This window comes from Lactuca virosa, chromosome 3 (assembly GCF_052849685.1).
Source record: "Lactuca virosa cultivar CGN04683 chromosome 3, Lactuca_virosa_CGN04683_v6, whole genome shotgun sequence".
Lineage (NCBI taxonomy): Eukaryota > Viridiplantae > Streptophyta > Magnoliopsida > Asterales > Asteraceae > Lactuca > Lactuca virosa.
Genome location: NC_136428.1, coordinates 99,032,140 through 99,048,776, shown reverse-complemented (window position 1 = coordinate 99,048,776; position 16,637 = coordinate 99,032,140). Strand labels below are relative to the sequence as shown.

General features: G+C 36.6%; 1 pseudogene; it reads left to right on the top strand.

Moving 5' to 3' along the window:
* Positions 1-15,119: 15,119 nt before the first annotated feature.
* LOC145166261 (24-methylenesterol C-methyltransferase 2 pseudogene) lies at positions 15,120-16,480 on the top strand (annotated as a pseudogene).
* Positions 16,481-16,637: the final 157 nt, after the last annotated feature.

Sequence of the window (16,637 nt, the reverse complement as noted above, 5' to 3'; positions counted from 1 at the left end):
ATAGCGGATCCAAACATCATACATCAATATAACAAACTTGCATTGTTTTACATCATGTTTATGTTCTCAAATTTTACACAAAAGAAACATCAGTAAGCAATTCCCAAAATACAGCAAAGTAATCCTGAGTCCGCGATCCATAACCTGCTTATTGGTTTCCTGAGAATACAAGTCGTTTGAAAAGCGTCAACATAAAATATGTTGGTGAGTTCATAAGCATTTTCGTGTAAAACTTCGATGATAGTTTAGAAATCCAGAAAATCCAATATTTTCTTATCAAAATAGTTGTAAGTTTTGTTTCAAATCGAGTATAGTTGCATGTGTGTCTTAGTTCGTCATTTTCGAAATCGTATAAAATCGTTTCCTCCAGAAAATCCTATATTTTCTGATGTGTAAAATAGTAGCTTTAACAAAACAATAACACTTGTGTGAAAAATGTCTCATTTGAGGTAATCAAAACATAGTTGATCGTAAACCAAAGGTGAAATATGTATAAATACATTTCTGATAAATTCTAGTGAGTCGTTATAACCATACTAATATGACAGAGTGCATGTTATGACGTTCTTCAGGCGTCGGTTTTGTTTAAGACATTTGTCACCCTAGACTGACTGGTCTAGCTGTAGCGAACAACGAAGGTGCGGGGTGTCAACCCCGTATAGATCTATACACAAATTCTCGCTCCCCCTCCAGGAGACTCTGGTTATAGCTCTTACATGACTTTAAGCGTACACTATTATATATAAATATATGTACTGTGAAGATTTGTCTGACTAGAATACTAACAGTTTTCTGAGCAAATCGTTGAAATCCATTATTTACTAAATAAATAATAATAGTTGTATTCGTTGAATAGATATTTCGTTGAGTTTTGTTTCGTTTGTTAAAATAATCCACTTTGAATATTTATCAAATCGACCTAGTATTAGCGAAGTCAGCAAGACGGCTCTTCCCTTTATAAAATATTGAGTGAGACCCAATTTGTCAGAAAGTGTCAAGTTATGATTTGTATACAACTTTAACTTGTGTGAATTCTAATGACAACGGCTTTATGACATGCAAATATTTCTGCCATAAAGGCTCTATTGGTACATTTTCTTAATGAAATTATTTATATCAAATATTTATAAAATACTCCCTAATAGTTTGCAAAAAGTCATTGACAGGGTATAAAGTTCCAAACTTCGAAGATTCTATAAATAGTGTCAACTTATAAGGTCTATTTCAACAACTTTTATTTCTAGACATGGAGACATAGAATAAGAGAGTATACTGGACACACTCAAAAACCTTGGGAGGCTCTTTTGTAAACACAGTATTCTTTATGTGGTGATTTAGATATTTTCTGATTTTCATGAGATTTGTGAAATCTCACGTTCTTGAAAAGTTATAATAAAATAATAATATTTCAACACACACACTAAACATACAAATACATGCAATTATCCAAGGATTTAGACAATATTTGACTTGTATTCTCCCCCAAAAACAAATAAAACTTACAAAAAGGTGGGGTATGAAGCTCACCTTGATTTAGCTTGCTGGGTAATTTGAAGAAATGTTAAGGAGTTTCCAAGTTTCAACACTTGAAAGGTTCTTTGAACTTTAGAAGATCCTAAGAATAATTTTATGTGTAAATATAATGAAATCCTTGGAATAATGTGGAGAATTACAATCAAAGAAGATGAATTACTTACAGAAAGAAACTTGGGAATTTTCCTTGAAAGAGTGGGACTTGAGGTTTGAATGAGTTGAGAGCACTCTTAGAAGTTTACTGAATGTGAAAGTGAGAAGTGGAATATGGGGAGAAAAAGAGGAGTTCACGTATCAAGAAGGAGGGGGTAAGGGTGACATGACACTTGCTTAAAGAACTGGTGTACAAGGCTTCGTTATCCATGGACATTTTGTGTTTAACTGGGATTTGCATGGGAAATGAAGGATTTACATCACATCACAAGGTCAAACCCATTATCTACTTAGGATCCCTTAAATAAATATTGGGTATTATTTTATATAAATATGTTTAAAATAATTAATTTTGGCATAAAATAGGGGTTTAAGGGGTCTAAGATATGAAAAATACGAGTTTGGAAGAATTCCCGACGTCAAAATGCCTTAAAATGAAGAAAAAGTCCGAAATGGACAAAAATTCGGAGTGGAGTCCGGAGCCTGTAAGGGTCCAAAGTCAATTCCTAAGTTTCGGAGCCATTCTCAAAGATCCGGAGTCATTTATCAAATTTCGGATTGTATCCTCAGATCCGGAGGCACATGCGAGATCCGGAGGTCCAGACTGGAGGCGCGAAGCGGGCAGGGTATTCCGAAGCGGGGCTAGTCTTCCGGTGCGAGGTTTCGAAGCAATTCTGAAGGCTCCGAAATGGTGTGGTCCGGATGAGAGGCTTCTCCCTAGTCCATCAGAGGGTCCGAAGTAGAGAGGGTTCCGGACCAAGAGGGTTCTTTTGGGTTTTCTCCTTATGTTTTAAGTTGTTTTCGACTGAGGAAGGTACATAGAGAGATTTGAGAGAGATTTAAGATACGTGGAGAGATTTGGGAGAGATTTCATATTCTTGGAGAGATTTGGGAGATATTTCATATTCTTGGAGAGATTTGGGAGAGATTTCATATTCTTGGAGAGATTTGGGAGAGATTTGCTATACTTGGAGAGATTTGGGAGAGAGAGAGAGATAGAGTGGGAGAGATTTAGAGAGACTTTGTCGAGGGGGCTATATTAATGTTTTTCTTCGTAGAACAAGGACCTTAAACTTAGTTACACCCTATTTTGAGTGTCATACACCCCCGAATGGCATGTAATAGTGTTTTATAGAGTTGTTACTTCCCTTATCCTGATTAGGATCTAGAATTTTTGAACATTTGAACTTTCAAGTGATACTTCTCATTAAGATTTAGAGTCATACATTAGTAAACATAAAGTACTCCTAACATATAAACACTAGTTGAGTTGACCAGGTTGACCCGTTGACCTTGACTTAACTTTGACTTGACCAGAAGCTTGCCGGTTGTTACAAATTGGGACAAGATATGAACCGAATAACTAAGATCGGGGCGTGTAACAGACAAGTAAATTAGACGCCCGAAAAGTCGTCGATAGGCCTCTGGATCGACTAAGACAGTGCCCTTGGCAAGACCAAGTTTGTGATTCTGTTCAAGAGGAAACCCACTTGGTTTAGCACCAAGAAGACCCGTTTCAGTAACATTATCCAACGTATACTTGCGTTGACATAGGAAAATACCCGCAGGACTCCGAGCAACCTCTATACCCAGAAATTATTTCAAGGTGCCAAGATCCTTCATTTTGGAACACGTGTTGAGATACCTCTTGAAGGTGCAAATAGCATTGGAATTATTTGCCGATATGATCAGATCATCAACATATACCAGAACATTCATTTGTACCTGTCCCCAAGTCTAAGTGAACAAAGAATAATCATAATAAGATTGTTTAAAACCGTATCTCTTGAGGGTTGTGACAAGCTTCGCAAACCAACACCTTGAGGCTTGTTTTAAGCCATAAAGAGACTTACGAAGCCGACACACCAAGTTTGGGTTGGAGCTTTTGAATCCGGGAGGAAGACGCATGTATACTTCTTCTGTTAAATCGCCATGCAGAAAAGCATTGTGAACATCCATCTGATGAAGTTCCCAATTTTTAGAAGTTGCAACAGCCAAGAAAACACGAACAGTTGTCATCTTGGCTACTGGGGCAAAGGTTTCATTGTAATCGACCCCGACTTTTTGATGATTTCCAAAGACAACTAATTGTGATTTGAGGCGCTCAACATCTCCATTCGATTTATATTTAATCTTGTACACCCATTGACTTCCAAGAGCGTGTTTACCAGACGGAAGAGAAGTCAAGGTCCAGGTGTCATTGTCTTCAAGGGCACGTATTTCTTCTTACATAGAAGCCTTTCAACGTTCATCTGTCATGGCTTCTTTAAAGGATTTGGGTTCTTGACTCGAGACTACAACTGCTATAAAGTGTTGATAACTAGAAGAAAAACGATCACAATTAATATAATGTGCTAGGGGGTAAGGAGTACCTGAGGAAGCCGATGGAGATGGGTTTACGGGAGACGGATTGTGAGTAGTAGACGAGTTGAGAATAAAGTCTTTAAGCAGAACTGAAGGAAACTTGAGACGCTGACCACGTCCCATCTCAGGTGTAATGTTGTCCGAATCGAAATCAGAGGGTGAACCCGTAGGTGAGCCGTAAGATGACCCGGGGGAGGTTGTATCAGGTTGTGAAGTTGCTAGCGGTGTGGAAGTCGGGTCCTCAACCTCTTCATCGAAATAAGAGGGAATTTATTGGATAGTAGGAGTGTCAGTCATATGGTTGGGATCCATATTCGTGTAAGGGAAAATGTCTTCGAAAAACTTAACATCACGAGAAACAAAGAAATTTCCGATGTCTAAATCATAAAGTTTCCACCCTTTCTTGCCAAATGGGTAACCTAAAAAAATACATTTTCGACTACGAGAAGCAAATTTGTCACCCTTGGCCTTTTGATTGTGAGCAAAACATGAGCACCCAAAGGTTTTTATCGTGACATATGAAGGCAAAGTGCCAAATAAAAGTGTAAAAGGAGATTGATTTTGTAATAAAGGAGAAGGAGTACGGTTTAGAAGATGAGCAGTTGTATGAATACTTTTTCCCCAAAAACGTATGGGTAAGTTGGCTTGAAACATAAGAGCACGAGCAATGTTCAAAATATGTTTATGTTTCTGTTCCACTCTACCATTTTGTTGTGGGGTTCCCACGCAAGATGTTTGAAATAAAATACCATGGGTAGCAAAACAATCAAAGAGACAATTAAACTCAGTACCATTGCCACTTTGAACCATTTGAATCTTTTGAGAAAATTGTCTATCGATCATAGCTATAAATGACGTAAACATTTGAAAAACTTCGGTTTTGTCAATCAACAAATAAACCCAAACAGATCTAGAATAATCATCTACTATGGTTAAAAAATAACGTGCACCACAACTTGAAGCATGTTTATAAGGCCTCCACAAATCATAGTGAACTTTTTCAAAAATTCTACTTGCTTTATTAGTACTTAAAGGAAACTTGTCTCTAGACTGCTTAGCCCGAAAACACACATCACAGGATTTATTCAAAGTACCCCTAAGATTACTAACTGTAGGAAGAGATTTCACCACTTTCTCAGAAGGATGCCCCATTCGTTTATGCCAGAGTTCCAAGGTTGAAGTAGCCCTGTTTGCTGAAATATGTAAAATAGAGTCTCCCTTGCCAAAGTAGTACAATCCGTCCCGTCTAACTCCCGTTCCAATCAGCCTCCTCGACCGGTCCTGTATAGCACACATATAAGAGTCAAACTGAGCAATACATTTCATATAATCATTTAACTGTGACACTGAAATCAAGTTGCAATTTAGTTTGGGAACCAAAAGAACACGTTTAAGTGTAATTTTGTTTGACAATTGAACACTTCCCTCATGGGTTGCTATAACCTTTTTGTCATTAGGTAAACCCACAAGACATCCTGGTATCTTGCGAATATTTGTTAACCAACTCGCATCACCTGTTACATGATGTGTAACCCCTGAATCAATTATCCAAAGTCGTTTTTGAAACTTACCATTTAAGCGCTCATTAGGTATTTTTGAAGTACTCATAAGACCTGTAAGTGCTTTCCATTGTTTAGTTGTGAAGAGAAGTGGACTTGTATTATTGTTGCCCCCACCGGATTGACCAGTCAATGTGGAATGAGAATTGTGACCTACATACAACGAGTTTGCACGAATATTACTTCTTCCTCGTCCACCTGATCTACCTCCACGTCCTCCTCCATCATTTTTACTTCTGTCTTCCCACCATTCAGGATATCCCACCAATTCAAAATTGCTTGAAGACTCATGACCTGTCTTCTTACAGTGGCTACAGAGAAGATGAGATTTATCAGGGTTGTCTCCTCCCCTACCTCTACATTTATTCATGTTAGCCCGAATTGAGAAACCAAGAACTTCTGGTGGTTTCTCTTCAACAGTTCCCTGATCAGTCTGTACCCTTTCGTCTTGTACAACTAATTGAAACGCTTTATCTAACGAGGGAAGAGGGTCCTGTGACAATATGCTTGATCAGAGAGTAGAGAAATAATCTGAGTGTAGGCCCATGAGAAATTTATGCAGCATGTCAGTGTCTCTTCTGTTTTCGTGTCTACTACCTGCTGTACAATCCTCATAGCATGTACAAGTATAAGCGGATCATGTCTGTGAAGTTCTTCCCACAAGGCAGTAAGATTGCCAAAGTATTCCGACACATGCATGGTTTTAGACTGCTCACATTTGGCGATAGATGATTTAACTGTTGTATTCTAGGGCCGTTAACTACAAGAAATCGGGATTTCAGAGTATCCCAAAGTTTCTTTGCATCTCTGTATTTTGACAAATAACACTTTACCTCAGGATCAATAGTGTTCATTATCCAGGAAATCAACATTGTGTTGATAGTGTGCCAGTCAGATTGAGTGCAAGGGGGTACCGGTGCTGTGATTGATCCGTCCAGGAAGCCGAACTTGCGCCTTGCCTCCAGCGCCGTCTGAATATCACCAGCCCAATCTTCATAATTGTCTCCACTTAATTTCGTTGGAGTGATAAAATCTCCTGGTCTATCTTGAGGACCAAGATAGAAGGGAGAATTAGATTCGATTTTTGCAACCGGTGGTGGAGGGTTTGCTCCCCCGCCAGACATGGTTTTAGGTTTTTAAGCCTGCTCTGATACCATGAAATAAATGGTTTCAACTTCGCTTTGATTCATTCATTGATCAAGAATATATATCACATATTGTTCTTATCACAAAGAATTCAAATTAATCTAGATATAAAGATAAACATAGAAACTTTAAACTAAGATACGATAAGGTCTAACATTCTCTAATAGTGGGTTTCCTCCATTTTTACATCTAGGGTTTGAATCAAGCAAGTTTTGAAGCATCCAAGCAGAGAAAGGAGGCAACCAAACGCTAATAAGGTATAAAACTTTCTCCTCTAACTCTATCTTTCGATTTCATCATTAGGGTTGAACCCCAATGCCTATTTTGGCTTCAATTGATGATTTGGGTTTGTTTTTCTAGCCTCCCTTTAGTTGTTTCCATGGTTCTAATCTCAATATAATCATCCTATTGATGGATTTGATGATTTGGGTAAAAATCTTCATGAACCCTAGAAATCTAATTTGGGGATTTTGTATCTATAAGTTATTATGGAATGGATTTAATGACTTAGACGATTTTTGATGACAAATAATCAAATTTGAATACTCAAACACATCCATGATGGTAGAATATTACATAAACATCGATTTTATGTGGTTTTGGAAAAATATGACGACAACAATGGACTTTATGTATAATGGTCTATATGTTGAGAAAATGAAGTTCGTAACCATAAATGGATACCGTTAGAATGATTTGGATGCAAAATACTAAGTGTTGATTGATTATTAGATGAATTCTTGGAGTTTGCGCTCTTAAGGGAAAAATAGGAAATTTGGCATGGAATTGGACAGTCCATAACTTCATTAAGGACTTAACATGATATTTGTGTAATGTTAAACACTTGTCAATATCCAAGGATGTTTTGAATGACTTTGTAATAAGTCATAATGGTTGGAATGCAAGGGTGAGTAACTTAAACTCTTAATCCCTTCAATTATGTAATTTAGAGCATTATGAACTTAACATTTGGATAGAGAACTTAATGAATTAAGTATAGTGTTTTTGGATGATACAAAACATCCTAATCATGTGTCAGAACCTATATAAATAATACAACGTGAATTGGAAAGGGACTTCAAGAACTATGTAAAGTAGAGTGACATTTTGAGAAAAAAATGGATTAAGAAAGTGTGCAGCCACGTGAACACGGCTTGTGTTCTCTCAAGGCTTATAGGAACATGGCTCGTTTTCCCTTTTGAGGAATTTTCAATTGTTTTTCTAACTTTTTCATACGAACTAGGATTTACGTACGGTTTTCACCTACATTCATATTTTTACATAAGGAATGAGTTGAAGAAATAAAATTCAATAATGGAACATATGAGGGGTATTTTGGTCATTTTTTTTACCTTCGCCTACAATGTATAGGTGGAGTATAAGGAGTGCTTGCTCGTGAATTTGATTTGGAAAGGAGTAGCAATCTACAGTGGTGACCTAGGTGAGTACGTGTTGGAATTTTCTCACTTTGGGGTACATGGCAAAATAATTTATGATAATGAAATACTAATGATTTGATATAGGAAATGTTTTGAAATAAAGGTGTTAAATGCTTTTGAAAATAATGTTTTGGAATAATGCCTTAAAAACAAGAAAGTTTTTTAAAGCAAGGAATGTTTTTCTAAGAACGAATGTTTGATATGTGAAATGTGGCTCTTCAAAGTATATCTTTCTAGTAACATATATTATTATAAATAATGATATGAGTATTGATAATGTGGAATCTGGAATCAGAAAGCTAAAACGAAAGTAAAAAATGCATATTGAATATTGTCCGGGCTATGATACCCTTATAAGAGGCCTTGGAAGAATCTAATGGGATGGTACCTCCCTTCGTGAAGTAGATGTCAATATATAGCATGATAACTTGGTGGATTGATTTTGTTCTTTTCACATTGGCACTGGAAGCATGATACCTTGGTGGACTGATTTTTCTCTTTTCACCTTGGCACTGGAAGCATGATACCTTGGTGGATTGATTTATTTTTTTCACCTTAGCCTTGGAAATATAGAAGGACTCTAATAATATGATACTTTATGATATGTATGAAATGAATTTCTTTGAAAGTGCTTTGAAATGTTTTATGGTCTAAAACCCATGTAACTCACGAGATTTTTTGTCTTACATGTCCGTTTTTAGTGTCATGTATCCCCGATTATACGCAAGGATAGAGTGATGCTTTATATAAGCTTGATGATGTGTCATAATAGATGGAGTGGAACTTGATGAGTTCCTTAATAATGGTATTGATGTAATTCGTATTTGATTGATATGGTTGTATGATGCTTAATGGTAACACTCAAGGTTTAAACTGTAAACGTTTTTGTGGGACTGGTTTTTTGTTAAATGTGGTTTAATACCCAAAATGATTTTTATAACCATAGCATTCTAAAGTTTGAAAATTTTAAGGTTATATTGTTCCTTATGGATTTCGTGATATAAAATATTTTCATACATGTTATATACATGGAATTTTTGATTAATATGTTTATGCTATTATGTTACTTGTCGTTTATATTGGTAGTTAATGAAAAATTTTTGGTTACATATATTGAAAAACTATATATTAACCTTCCAAACTAACAAATAGAATACATGGTGTAACACCCCGACTCCCATGTATACTATTTAATTAATTTACATTTACAATGTCAGAGCAACTCGACGAGTTGGATGCCCCAACTCGCCGAGTAGAGGAGTTAATGGCCGTGTGATTTTTAGAGTCTACTCGACGAGTTGGAGGACCCCAACTCGATGAGTAGGTGTTGAGTGAGAAAAAACCTAATTTTCAGGGTTTGTGTCCTGTTTAGAGGACCTTAAGCCTCCCTTTCTGCCTCCCTTATCACCCAAACACTCTACCCTAATCGAGCCATAACCTTGTGTGAGAGAAAGAGAGGCTAATATTGTGTGGTTTAGTGCATTTTTGGAGGAAAGTTGAGGAGCAAAAGGCTTGAAGACGAGAGGGAGCTTTTGGATTCGATGTTCATTCATTCCTAGCTTCTGATTGAAGGTAAAAAGTCAACACATTGCTCATTGTTTGGTTAGATCTTGTTTATAGAGAGTTTAGGGCCTTTTTCCCATCCTTCTTTGAGTTCTAGAGTGTTTTGAGCTTGCCATGGAGTTGAGACTTCAGATCTGGACCATATATAGTCCCTTGAGCCCAAAGATCCAAGCTTTATTAAGCTAATGACAAGCTTTTATGCATTAAACCCCATATAGAGCTTATTATGGCATTTCGAGCCCTAGATGCCATGCATGGACGTAAAGCTTGTAGCTTTACGTGGTATTTCAGCCTTGGGAGGCTAGATCTAGAGTTTGGGACATTATTTCTACCTGGAATCGTCTGAATGAGAATTGGTCTAGAGGGACTCGACGAGTGCATGAGCCAACTCGACGAGTCAGATAGGGTTTTCCCCGATAGACTGGACGCGCTACAACTCGACGAGTTGATGAGACAACTCGACGAGTTGAGTTGGATTTTCCCGATACTTCAGAGGAAGCGAAGGAACTCGACGAGTTTAATCAACATGGACTGTTGACTTGAGCGTTGACTTTTAGGGTTTGGTCAACTGTGGACCTTGGAGACCATGGAGGGGTAAAATGGTCTTTTCACCCTTTTTGAGATTTAGTGGAGGAGTTAGCTTAGCATCTCAGATTGGTTATTTCGATTTGCTTATTAGAGATAATTATATTGTGTAGGCGGAGTCTAGACTGTTCGTGGGGTACTAGATCTACTTGTTTACTTCCGGGGTGAGTCTTCTCACTATACTTACCTGAGTGGTAATACCGAGTGACCAGAGGGTCTTATTTGAGTTATCGACCGGAGGGTCCTATGTGCTTATATTGAGTTATGTGATATTATGCATTTTGTCTTTGTGATATATGCTATATTATTCTGTGCTTTACTGAGTTTGGATCGGAGGGTCCAAACCGAGTTGTGAGACCGGAGGGTCTTCACTAAGATATATGACTGGAGGGTCCAACCCGAGCTGTGAGACCGGAGGATCCTCACTGAGACACATGACCGGAGGGTCCACACTGAGCCGTGAGACCGGAGGGTTCTCACCGAGACGCATGATACCGGAGGGTCCATGTCGAGTTATAGCCATGAGAGGCTTATTATTTGTGTATGTGGTATTTTGGAGAACTCAGTAAGCTTCGTGCTTACCGTGTTGTGTGTTATGTGTTTCAGGTACTTCTCAGGATCGCGGGAAGGCGCCGGCTTGATTGTACACACTTGTTTGAGACTATGTCGAGGATTCTGGGATATTATCAGTTGTTTTGTTAAATGGTGTTTTTGACACTTGATACATTGTGATTTTGAGAAAATGTGATACTGTTTTTATGTCATTTAAAAAATGAAAATTTTGTTTGAAAATTTAGAGTGTTACACATGGATATGAACTTCAAGGTACATACATAAAACATATCATTATAAGACAAAATTATTATTACATATGTTTGACCCTCTCAATAAATGCTAACTTATTATATATCATTGCATCAAGAACCTCCATTACCGTTTTCAAGGAAGCTAAGTGTTATATATTTTTCTTTATTGAGTTCGTTATGTACACTTTTAATATGTATTGTTTTGTGTTATAAGATGGGCAACAAGTCATAACAATATTTCTCTAGTGATTATGTTTTTGTTTAAATTAGAACTCTTGAATTTGATTTTGTGTTTGATTGACCACTTTCATTAATTGAATTTTTGTGTAGTTAATTAATTTTTAAGGCACCTAATCGTTCTATTAAGTTAATAATTTGTAACAAACAATAAGTTTTCTTATTGTAAAACATATATCACATGTTTTCACACTTCCGAGCGTATGAGAATAAATAAATATTGTTGGGAAGCTTGTACAAAACTTAATGCAGTTTTTCAATACAATCTAAGAGCGTGTTTAGGTTGAATTAGTAAAACTAGGTCTAGTCAAAGAGCATGTTTTGGTTAGATAATTTGGCAAGCGAGAGGTATTAGAGCGTGTTTATATCTTTCAGTACCTACTTAGAATAACAATCACGAATTACATCAATTCATAATCAAGTTGAACAACAACATTGAGAACTAGAACTAGAACCATTTAATCAAATTGTTTACAAGTTTATTTCGATTTTTGCATGTTTTAAAATATATTGTTATTTTATTATTTTACTTTTGCAAACAGAACCCTCCTTTTGTGATCAAAGTACCTTGCGCAAAGAGGTATAGACTTTTATCTCGTGTCTCTGTGGTTCGACCTTGCTTGCCTTGTACTACTTCTTAGTGTCTTGTACTACTTTTTGTTGGGTTTGACACACCTAATAACTATCATCTCCATATTTTGACTTTACTTTAGGTATAGTTAAATATCTTGGAGAATATGATTGGTATTCTTTCGTAACATATAGTCTCTTAGCTTGATTAAGTATACTCTCGAAGTCATGAAGATTTCTATGTGATCCTTGAATGGCAGAAATCTACATAGTTTTTCAGTGAACTCATTCATCCAGTCATATTTGATTTCAACTTCTAGAGTAGTGTATTCTTATTTTGTAGTAGATTGTATCATTATGTTTTGCTTGGACCTCATTCCAACCAAACTTACTCTTCATTCCACAATGAAGTCATAATCCAATCATAATTCATAATTATCTATATTTTTTTAGAAATCAGAATCATATGCAACTCTTTACATGACGATTTTATTCTAAACTAAGTATCTCACATACATTCTCTTAGTTCTTTTAAAGCACTCTTAGAATGTCCTTATAGTATCTTATCATTCCTAGAATGTATCTTATCATTCCTAAGTCTTTCATTTTAAAAATACTTTTCAAGTCAAAATGAAATGACCTTGCATAGTCGAAATGTAATTTCAAATGATTAAGTATGTCTCATTCATACAATATTAGGAATATAACTATCCTCCCACTAGTTCTTAGTAAACACACATGTTCATTTCATTTTGATATAAAACATATCTTGTATCTCCATATGAAAATGACTATTCCAACCTTGAGATGTTTGGCTATTTGCTTTATATCCACAAGTGGATCTTAAGCATTACACATTTTGTTAGGATGACATAGATTAAGAAAACCTTCTGGCTAAACTATATAGATATCTTCTAGTAGATGTCTATTAAGAAAAGCAATATTTCTTGAAATCTATTTGTTATATCTCATATTAAGAATATGAAGTTATATTAAATCATATCCTTGTTGATCTAATCATAGCTACTTGTGAAAAGGTTTGATCATAGTCAATGTCATCCGTATGATAAAGACCATAGTCAATGACACGAGTATGATAAAATCCTTTATGACAAGCCTTGCTAAATGTGAATGTGATATCCATGTATTTATTCTTTCTAAAAGGATCTTTTACTCCTTCTAGCCTTGCTATAGAGAGGAAGATTAATCAAGCTCATACTTGATTATTATACATGAATTACATCTCAATGTTCATGACTCTAAGTCATTAAAATTCAAGATTTAATATAATATCTTGGTAGTTGATGGATTTGTCAGAAACCATCAAGAAGAACCCATCCATATTTCTCAAGTTAAAGATGATTTCTATCATCAATGCGAACATTTTGTGTTTATGAATAACTATTATTCAAGTTCAACAATTCCTTGTTGAAACTAGTTCCAACAATTGCTACATCAGATTATGGTTCTTGAGCTGCTTTAAGTTCTATATGCCTTCCACTTGCTTTGTCGTTACAAGCTTGATTTCTTCTGACTCAACATTCAGAAAAATAAAAGAACTTATTATTGGCAGGTTTTTATAATCTAAATGTCCTTTTAGAGTATTCTACATACATGTAATTTGTTGGTGTTTGTATTCAAGATACATTTAATAATGATTAAGGTATAATCCCAATAGCATAAAGGAAGATAATTTCTACAGATTAGAAAGTAAACTTTCCTTTAGACTTCGTCGGTTAATTCGCATTCTATAAGAAATACATTGTAAAGACTTTGCGAAAATCATAACTCTTTCATACGAACTCTTGACGTTCTTTATATCGATTGATTCATATTTTTGAGCACATGAACTCTCTTTTACACTATTTTGGCTAAAAACCAACCGATCTCCATTTCACTTTTTATGAGACACATTGTTATGTTGGGTTGAACGCGAAACTTTGAAAAATTATACTTTCTTCATACAAAGTCATATTTAGGCATTCTTTGTATCTACAGACTCGTGATCACGACTACTAAAACTTTCGTCAATACTATTTATCTTAAGTAATATTTTATTTTTAAATATTTATTTAACTTAATTCATAAATTTATAATAAGGTTTTATACAAATATTATAAGCCCATAATATTTGTTCATAAAGCATATACACGATATATAAATATTATTTATATAACCCGTATCGTGTACGAAAGATTCTTATTTGTTTACGATTATCCTATTCAGGGATTTAATTGTTCGATAAAACGAATATTTATAATTTATAATCTTTAAAACTTCTAGCTCGAATTCGTAGGCGTTACAAAATCTTTATCAAATCATTTTTCCTTCATTATGCATAATCCACGCTCAAATACTGCGACTTTCTTTTTCGACCACTCTTCTAAAATGCACAATTTATCCCTTTGGTAACGCTCCTTATTTTCATCTAATTTGTTGGTTATTTTGGTGAGCTGACAAACTTCATCCACGGGGTTTGGATATCAATCGAGTTTGCTTGCGCTTTCATCGTTACGGTTACAGTGTCGATATTGATACTTTATCTTGAAGCTATGCACCAAAAACATCATCACCCCTTAATTCAAGTGACTTGAAAATTGGGAATATGATCCACTTGTGGACGTATTTGAATAAGATGTTTTGCTCATTTTTTATGAATGATTGGGGGATTGTCACCCATCAAGCCACCGGTAAGACATTTAGCATGATATTTAAGAACATCCCATGCCGCCTCTTGTGGAAAATGTTTCGCAAAGAGTTTGTGGTACTCGCTATGTGTTGCCTTTAACACATCGACACCTGGTCTTCCGTTTGGACGCATGTTGCATTTGTTGTTGTAGATGCAATTGAACTTGGTAACTTTTGCTTGCAAATCCTTCTATATGGAATTGAGTTGATGCTTATTACAATGGCTAACCCGTCAACCTCACCATTCCGAACCTACTTGCAGGAAGAACCGTAGACACCCTTAAAAACCAACTTCTTTTATTGTAAAGAGGAAAAAAAATGATATTTCCTTTTATTTGGACTAGCTCAATTTCAAATTCAAAAATCCAAAACTCAATCTTATACTCCCTCCACTAACTCATTTGACATGGCAAAACGTGGTCGGGACCGCATAAAATATCTAAAATTAAATAAAAAATCACAGGACAGACAGAACTCACTCATCATAAGAACCGCACTTCAGACCCCCACACTTCTCCACACACACACTCTCCCCCATCTCCCCCATGGATTCCCTTACCCTCGTCTGCACCGTCTCTCTTCTCGCCGGCGGCCTTTACTGGTTCGTCTGCATCCTTGGATCCGCCGAACAAAAAGGCAAACACGCCAGTCAGCTCACCGGAGGCTCAATCCAACGTGAAAACGTTCAAGACAATTACAATGAGTACTGGTCTTTCTTCCGTCGTCCCAAAGAGATCGAGAAGACGGAAAATGTTCCGGCTTTCGTTGACACCTTTTATAACCTCGTTACAGATATCTATGAATGGGGTTGGGGACAGTCGTTTCATTTTTCTCCTGCAATCCCTGGGAAATCCAACCTTGAGTCCACCAAAATCCATGAGCAGATGGCGGTAGATCTGATTCGTGTTAAACCCGGACAGAAGATTCTCGACGCCGGATGCGGCGTCGGAGGTCCGATGCGTGCAATTGCGGCGCATTCAGGTTGTAACGTCGTTGGAATCACCATTAATGAGTATCAAGTGAGTCGAGCTAAGGCACATAATAAGAAAGCTGGGTTAGATGGGCTATGTGATGTCGTTTGCGGAAACTTTCTAGAAATGCCGTTTGAAGATAATAGTTTCGACGGCGCGTACTCGATCGAGGCGACTTGCCACGCGCCGAAGCTGGAAGATGTTTACGGCGAGATTTTTAGGGTTTTAAAGCCTGGATCGATGTACGTTTCATACGAATGGGTAACAACAGAATTATACAACGGCGAAGATCCGGAACATGTGGAAGTTATTCAGGGGATCGAGAGAGGTGACGCTCTGCCGGGGTTGAGGAGTTATTCCGACATTGCTGAGGTGGCGAAGAAGGTAGGATTTGAGGTGGTGAAGGAGAAGGATTTGGCGAAACCTCCGTCGCATCCATGGTGGACGAGGTTGAAGATGGGGAGAATTGCTTATTGGAGAAACCACATTTTAGTGATGGTGCTTGAAACGCTCGGTGTTGCACCAAAAGGAACTGTAGATGTTCACGAGATGCTGTTCAAAACCGCCGATTATCTCACCAGAGGAGGAGATTCCGGCATTTTCAGCCCAATGCATATGATTCTCTGCAAAAAGCCAGAAAAGCCCCAAGAATCTTGATCGTCTTCTTCGTTGAGGTTTATTCTCAATATTAATCGTTTTTTTTTTTTCCAAATCAGGCCCTTTTGGTTATTTTTAATTATTAGTATGATTTATCTGTTTGATTACAGTTTGATTTTCTATGTTTAATTTAATCACTGCTTCTATTTAGTGTTTAATGTAGCTCCTAATCAAAGTTTTGGAATTTTGTAATCCATGGTATTTCCATATTCACTTTCTGGATTCATGATTTCATATCAAGTTATGCAATCATGGAGTTCTAAGTTCTTGATGTTCCTGTAATTATTCTTTGGGAATTGGTCATAGGAAAGATTCTATCTTTTGAATTTTGGAGATGATAATCAGAAATTGTAGATCTGATTAGGC